The sequence below is a fragment of the Tetrao urogallus genome, assembly GCF_951394365.1.
Source record: "Tetrao urogallus genome assembly, chromosome: 13".
NCBI lineage: Eukaryota > Metazoa > Chordata > Aves > Galliformes > Phasianidae > Tetrao > Tetrao urogallus.
The window spans coordinates 5,072,655-5,081,282 of record NC_136826.1 but is presented as its reverse complement, the minus strand read 5'-3'; positions in this window follow the sequence as shown (position 1 = coordinate 5,081,282).

The following is an 8,628-nucleotide window of genomic DNA, read 5'->3' as shown; positions in this document are numbered from 1 at the left end:
TCTGATAGGACTTGCTCCTTTGCCTGTGCGCACACTTTGTGAATGAGTGTGGGGCTTCAGTCCAAAATGAGGAATTTCTCTTTCACACCAGAGTCCAATTGTATCAATAACACGAGGGCACGTTACTCCAAACTGAACATCACTGAGGTACTGCTTGAGGAAAAAAGAAAAAGTCAATTTATGATGAAAAAGGCACCCGTCTCCAGCACAGAAAGCGAATGCTCATTTCCAGTATTCTGGCTGCTCCTCATGTCCCTCTAAATCACTGCTGTGATATTATCATTACTCTCCTAGCGTTATGGTTTCCAAAGACAGTATTTCCCTGAGGGACAATGAGGAAGTTTTGCTGCTGCTGTACAAATCATTAATTGTTTTTCTGTCGTGCCTCGAGGACTTGGCGAGGACCCCTTGCATGGCACTCCGCTCCTAAGGAGAATTTGGAAGAGGCATTCCTGCTGCTTCAGGTGCTGCATTCTCAGTCAGTGTCTTTGGACTTGATTTCATCTAAAAAACAAGCAGCCATTTGTCCTTCACAACATGCACATGATGATGATACTACCGAAAAGCATTATGGCATGGTAGAAATATTAACAGCCTTAGGATCTGCAGTGGATAAATTTGTGAATGGAGGATTTCTGTAACCCTAAGGGCATAAATGCATTAAAACATGGTCACTGCTGTAAAGATATTGAACATTTCCTGTGCTGGAAAAAGTTATAAACCTTTTATTCCCACTGGCAACGGTCAATTTATAGCTGCCTTATTTTTGCCTTGAGGCTTATAGTTTCTGGAAAAAATCATTTTGAATTTTCAAAGTCTGAGAAAACATCAAAACAGTAAGAAAATAAGAGATGGAAAGATTAAATACTCATTATAAATGTCTCAATCTCTTAGGGCTTGTCTAAACAGGGAAGTTGTTTCGAAATAAGTGAGGGTGTGAGCTGAAGCACAGCAGCTATTCTGTGCTACCTCCACCCCCAACAGGCAATTTCCTGTATTGTTCTGTTTCAGTAAGCCTGAATTTCTAGTAAGTACTGGAGTACAGTGAGTCCCATTGGCTACACAGCTGTATTTCTGTCTGTACTCAGTTTACTAGCCAGGCCCAACTATGTCTAGTAAATAACATTTAGATCTGGTAATAAGGGATGTCGTTTAGTGGGGAAATATTGGTGGTAGGTGGATGGTTGGACGAGATGATCTTGGAAGTCTTTTCCTGCCTCAATTATTCTATGATTCTATGGATTCTATGGAACTCAAATTTTATCCTGAACTCACTAGCTTACTCCAAACATGGCCCATTCTGCACTCAGTGTGGGTCACTGAAGATCCCGACCTTCAGTGTGAACTTCTGCCCATGACCTACTCATAGAACATCAAGAATCCAACAGATAGGAAATACTAGTCAGTTTTTTCCTGGTTTATTAGGCAATCTGTGTTATTCGTAACCGCTGTCAATACAGGGTTATTCACATTTTCCAGAAAGAGCAAAATTTATGCAGGTAAGGTATCTTTTGAGACAACTGATATGTTAGTGAATTTTGGCAATGTCTAACAGAAGGGCAAAAATCATACGTATTGTTATTCTGGCAAGTTTCATGGGAATGCTGTGGTCAAGAAGACCAAGCTAGCCTGACAGAAGGAAACTCAGAGGTATTAGTACACATTGTATATAATGTCAGAATACTCACTTGGGAAAGAATTTTTGTAAGTATCTACATTGGCTAAAACATCTATCAGAAGCTGCTTTCTTTGTGACACTGAACTTATTCTGCTATGCAAGGTAATTTATATACATAAGGAAAGCAGGTACTTGTAGAACCACCTGTTTTCCAGGTGCGTATGTTTTTAAATATGCGAGAAAATACTTGCAATAATACAAAAGTGCTTGATAAATAATAAAAATAATTTGGAGGAATTTGGTATTTGCACTTCTCTGAGATGTTGCACTCTGCCACCTCTTACATCCTGCAGTTCCCACTGTCTGTAGGCAAAAAGGGATTCATATTGGTGTGAAGGTGAAGAAATCAGTGACAAGCCAATCTAGGATGTCAGCTATCTTGAGATACACATCTACATTTTTGATGAAATGCAGAACTTTATAACAGGTGCATCTGGGTGAAATTCTATACCCTTTGAAAGAGACAAGAATGAAGAAGTCTCAGCCACCACCTCCTAGGGTGTAGTGACAAGGTGCATTCATCACCCTCAATTACAGACTTATTTACAGAGGGTTGTGCCATGACACCATGAAAGATGCTTAAATCACTGAATAGAAATCTAATTGGGAGGTATGCAAATAAGGAGTGATGGAGTGGGGCCGTACCCACCTCTCCTTGGTTTGCCAGTGCTGAGTGCATCATCAGTCCTGAGGAGACAGGAAAACATGAATGATTTTAGCGCTGATGTTTCCCTCTCACCTCACCTACTGGCTCTGCAGTGTGTTTCTGCAGAAACCGTTCAGACTGGTCTGCTTGTCTCTGCACTTGTGCTTGTGGCAGACTGCAACCAGGAGGACAACACACTTTACTTTACATGAAGTAGCTGGCAGCTCCTGAGTTTGCACCAAATCCGTACTTCTTTATAATGTTTCTTGCCTCAGTCTCATTAATGTGAAAGCTGTACATGATACAATTTTGCTTATGTTGCTTCATTAGCAAATGTCCTGTCCTAGACACTCTTCCTGTGCCTGTGGACTTAAGTTCACATTTGTGAAGATTTAAAACTGGAAATATGTCTGTTTTCCATCTTGATTGATGAATTTTGCTGTTCTTTGTTTACTGCAAGGTGCACAAGGAGGGCTTCTGAAGAAAGGAGCCAGGAAACACCGTCTACATGTGGCAACAAATAAGCAGTTTTGGGGAGGTGGTGTTGTCAGAGAGATGGGACGTTTCTGGACGTCTGCTGTAACCATATGACACAGATTGTTTTCTGGTATAAAGAACATTTTCATAATGAGCAGTGAATATGCTTCAGTCTGGCTGCACCTACAGCCCCAAGAATAAGCAGTCTAGAGGTAGGTTTGTCAATAAATACCATCTGCTTAGCAGCATGGAATCCAAACTATTGCAGAATGCACCTTAATGGTGGCTGCTGTTTTGCTAGATGTAGATGAGACAAAAATGTCAACAAAATACTTTTTTGTAAATAGTGTGATTCTGATCTCAAAAATATGACACTAAGTGTAATGGGACTTGTTCAATCTCAATTTGAGTCTGAGAGAATCAAATGAACAGCTGCAGTTAGCTTCTTTCCTGAAGGACAGCAAAGCACTCCCACAGACACATAAGCTGCAAGTGGAGTTGCTTCTCACAGAGATTCGGACACTGATGTGTCTGAAATACGCCTTGCTTCCACTCCTGCCCACAAGGGAAGGAAATGCAACTTTGCAAGCAGCAGAAGTAGCAGAGCCTGGTTTCCTCGCTACTGCCATGGAGGCTCCCAGATGGTTTCCTGCCTGAGCATGCTGACAGCCGATAAGAGGAGAATTCCTGCTGCAGCCGTTCTCTCTGCAGAGGAACTGGTAATCCTTGCTGCTTGGCTGCTTGTTTTCCAGAAATTTCATAAAAGTAGAGCATCTGTGGGATCATTACACCTCCAAGGTTCGGTTGAGATTGGGTGTTGGCTTCAAAGGTCTTTAAGAGAGAAATGAGACATGAGCATCATCTAAAGAGTCTGAAACCAAAATGAGAACTTCAGCCTGTTAGATGACTAATTCTTCCCCGAGCTGAGACATGAAAGAAAAAAATGCTGTACTGTAGTCCAGCTTGGATTGATGGGTGTGATATTCTGCGGATCTTTTTTAAAAGTCTTCATTTCCCTCTGTCTGTATTGTAAAATATGAATAAGAGGTTCAGGTACATAACTGGGAAGGCTAAATTCTTCCAAATCTTGCATAACTGCAAAACATCAACAGATCAGATCGAGAATTTGTCATAGAAACTGCCTGGCTGGAACCTGGACTCATTTTTATGTCAGTTGTTTTTTGTAGTGAAGGATCAGGGAGGATTCCAGGGAATGACAGACCTGAATAAGCAACTCTTTAAGACACAAATTTAATTTAAAAAATGTAGTGTAAGAGTAATGAAACAAGGAAGAGGGTGAAGATGCAAAAAGGTGGTCAGTGCTGAGGAGTGCAATCCACAGCTCATTTTCTGTGTGGAAGGACAGAAGTGATGTACAAAGTGGAATCCTAAAAGGGGTGGGAAGAGAAACGTTTTCTGAGCAAGTAAACCATAAAAGGTCTTTTCAGATGGAGCGTGCTTACTTTTATGTAAAGCTGCAGCAGATCTACTTGCTTCTGGGTTTCACTGACAATTAAGTTTCGGATACATACAAAGTTGCAAATGGATATTGCCTGAAAACAGCAACGGAGAAATTGGTTGGGATATATTTACTCCCAGAAAAAGTAGCACAGAGCTAGGAGTGCCATAAGAAAAGGGTATTTCTTGAAAACACAAGGGAAAACAGCTTCACCTCGTGTAAGTGTGTTTCTCTGAAGTCCAAAAGAGAGCTGCTTCCATGTTCCAAAGCTAAAGCTTGCTTTCGCTAAAAAGCTTGACATCAAGAGTCATGGCTACGTGGCAGTCAGCCATGCCAAGGGCAGTTTGGAGCCTTTTAAGAGGACACCTGTCCCACCCCAGCCTGCTCCAGCACTCAGAATGGCCCCAACACCTGTGGGGAAGTCCAGCCGTGCTCAGCGTTCACAGCAAGCCCTCCGGTGCTAATCCTCTTTGATTCTCCAGGACAATGAAGAGACCCTGAGTTGTGATCAAGTTTGCTTCAGGGCTGGTTTTAGACACCGCAAGATGTCCAGAACTGGACACCATCACAGGGCCTTTAAGCCCCTTTTCAAAGTGCTCTAGAAATACGAACTCTGTGCTCAGCAATGTTTGATTGGTATAAGCCGCTCTTTAATTTTCTCATCTTCTGTCACATGAGAGCAAGTCATACTTCCTCTGCCTCTTCCTTCCCGAAGCTCCTGTGGACACAAGTGGAATGGGGAAGCGCTGGTGCTTGGAGCTGGCAGCCCTTCTCCCCAGGCTGTCTCCAACTTCTGCCTTCCAAGCTGCCACTGAGGGTTGAACTTTGAAATTGCTGACTTTGAATAGAAAAAGAAGAAAAGAAAGAGAAGAAAAACAAGAAACAATCTACGCCCTTTGCCTTCTCTCCTTGAAAATGCAAATTTGTGTGTGTGTTTTTAAAGAGAAGTCAAAATAAATGTTACAATATGAAGTAAATGCTGTTTTATATATATATTTGTATTATATAATATATATTATGTATATACTAACAACATGTTGCAGTTTGGTCAGTTACATTATGAGTTTAATAATAGCTCATCAGTTCAGAAAAGCAGAAGCTGATCTAGGAAGCTCCTGCAAGTTCAGGATCTGATGTTTAGGCTCAAGGATTAGTCCTGGTGTAATGGCAGGGGTCTGGAGCTCTGCCTCGGCTTTGGAGCTCTCCCGGGATGAGCTGTTTGTTTGCTGTATGTATACATGTGAGTAGCTGTGATTGTGACAGTCACTGCCAGCATTACTGACACCTAATAAAACGTAATTGCTACCTGAGAAAATAGCTTTGCTAGCCCTCCTCCACGTATTTCAGGGGTATGGGGCTGACAGCTGGCTGATGCATTTCTCAGTCCATTCTCTTCCCATCACCCCAACACTCATTTCAGGGGGCCTCTCTGCAAGAGGCTATTTGGAGAACTTAGCTAACAGCATCGCACAAGTGCAGGTGCAGCAGCCATGTGTCTGGGGCTGATTTGGCTGTAAATAGGGAATTTTCAAACACCTTTCCAAACAGGAGAGGGGGATACTTGCTGCAGTGGCTTGCAAACCATTCCTGTCAGCCTGAAGCCAGTTGGACACCATGGTTTCAAAGGGTCTGATTTTCAGAGTGGAATAACCGAAGTTGTCTCTCAGAGAAAAAGGGCAGAAATGCAATTTATCCTTTAAAGCAGCCTGTGGTTTTTGGTAGACTCTTGTTTTGGCCAGTGAAAACAGTATTTTGAGTGTGCGTTTGCTTTCTGGCCATGCTTGGAAGTAAGGTGTGAAGTTTGGAGAGCCCTTGGTCAGTACCGGTCCCTGTGTTCTGCTCTAACACTGGCCATTTTAACCACGGATGTAATAAATCCAGAGAACAAAGACAGCTAAATTCATCAGCTAATAAGATTACACCAGTTGTTGTATTGGGCCGAAGAGCATCTGAGATGTCTCCACTGCCACCAGGGAAGTGGTGTGTACCTGCTTTACAGAAGGATATGGGGCTGTGGCACTGACTGCACTGTGGGGCTGCCACCATGACAACAGATGAAGGAACCAACAGCGGAGCCTTCAGACACGTATAAAACTGACAGTAGCAAAAAATCTTGCATCAAAATGAGCTTAAAGCAGTCCTGGAAATTACAGTCCTGAGGGCATTATTTGCATGCCAAATAAATGAATGAAAATGAAGAATGATGGCTATGTATGAGGCATTTGGCTAAGCATGAATAAATAGGGACAAAGCTGGAGAAGTCTATAAAGGAAAATCTCATAACACATAAAATTCCTTCATTGTGCAGGAAAACAGAAGATAAGGGCAAACCAGCACGTATCTTTTATCTAGAGTGTCAAAAAAAATAAAGTGATGGATAAATGAACTCAGGCATTCGTGAATGCCCTCGAGGCATCTCGCTGTTATAGGTGCTCACCAACCTCTGATAAGATGATTCTGAGAGGAAGACATTGAAGTGGTTGTACATGGTAGAGAGTTACAAGTGTTTGAAACCAAACTGCTGCTTTTAATTTCCTGTCATTGTTGATGAAACAAGAAGTCAATGCCATTGCAACTACCTGGATTCAAAATTGCCAAGGAGATGGATTTTTTAGAGAATGGAAAATTAACTCAATTAAGTACTGGCAAGACCAGGAACTTTGGTGGAATGAGGGGCTCACAGAGCACCTGGAGGCAAATGAAGGGTGGGAGCCTGAGCTGCTGTGTGCTACCTGCCAGTCCTCTCTCTTTCTTTCATCTGTTCTTATGGGAAAATGATGGTAGAACTAAGAGATTGATCAGTAACAACTTCTGTGAGTTTGTGTCTTTGTCAGGCTGGATTCTCTAAGGTTGCAGCACTGCTCTGCTGTTTGTAAGACATCAGGTAAACTATTCTTTATGAATGTCCTAAACACAGGAAAAGCTCAATGGGAGCTCACACTGTGTTAATCACCAGGGAATCCACATGAGGAAGAAACCTGGCCTGAAGCATGGCTTTCCCAGTGGCTAACAAGACATGCATCCCACTAAAGCTTTTCCTAGGGTTCAATTCTTTCATTGCCTGTTTCTTGGTTACAGATCCTCTTTTGTTACACCTCTCTTTCCTGCCACTGCAGCACAGGTAAGCTGGGGTACTGAGTGAGCACTGTGTCTTCGCAGGCCGCTTGGGCCTGGCTGCTAAAAGCCCTACAATGGGTTTTCACACATGTTTCTGAGATCTGACTCCTGCTCATGTTAACTGCACCCCAAGTTAGGCTGTGCTGCCTGCTGCTGCACCAGGGCAGGTCAAGGGGCTGTGTGCAACTTCAGATTATCTGTGTTGGGCTAATCTCATCACCCTGCACTCTTGGCATCACCCTACACTGGGTGCTTTGGAAAAAGCCCAAAGACCACAAAAGCCTACATGCCACTGGGTGAAAACGTGATTAGTGCGGACATTTGTCTGCTTGTGTGAAAGAGTGATAGTGAGAACAAGAACAGGGGCTGCAAAGTAAATCCCATATGCAGCATGTAGGCAGGTCTGGATAAGGGGTGAGGCACGGCCACTCCAGTGCCAGCTCTCTGTGCTGGCTGGGTCCTGTGACAGTTCCCAAGGTGGTTTTCTAAAACCCCAGCAGGGCTTGCTTTTGCCTGGAATGGCCTCACTCTGGGACCAGGAACTCCGTGCCTGCCCCAGCCTTGGCCCTTTGTACCCTGATGGATTGCACGAGGGGAAGCAGGCAGTGTCCCGGAAAGCAGTTGGGCTACTGTGACAAACAGGTTGCTCAACACTGGGCTGACTTTACTGACCACATCTCTCGCTGGCTGCTGAGATAGTGTCTGTAGGCAGTCTCTCAGCTGACCTTGATTCCTTTTGCCTCCTCCTGAGGCTGCAGGTTTCCCTGTGCATGTGCAAGGAAGAGACCCAGGTGCTTAGAGGGGGAGAAGAAGCCAGCAGCAGGATGTGATTTCCTTCTCATTCATGCAGCAAAGGAGCTGGCACAGGGCTTTCAGGCTAATGTGACAGCTTATGTATCCATCAAACGAAACCGGTTTCCCTGTTCCAAGATCTCTGCACACTGAGAGCTGTCCCCACAGGAAGGCTCTTCACAACTGTGCAGTGGGATCTGCTGTGCCTTTCAGAGGCTGGAGGAGCTTGTGGGGCCCTTTGAGCCTGCTGGTCCCTGGACCAGAAAAAATAACCCCCAAAATGTGTATTTTCAGATTTGGGACATCACTTACTTTTCTGACAGCAAAGGTTATTTTCCTTATTTGTGTTACAGTTGTTTTGAGTGCTGCAAGCATGGGCTGGGGTTTTGCTGTCTGGGATGCCAAAGAGCCCCTGAAGTTGAGCCCTAAAGACTGGATCTGCTTTATATGGAGAAGCAC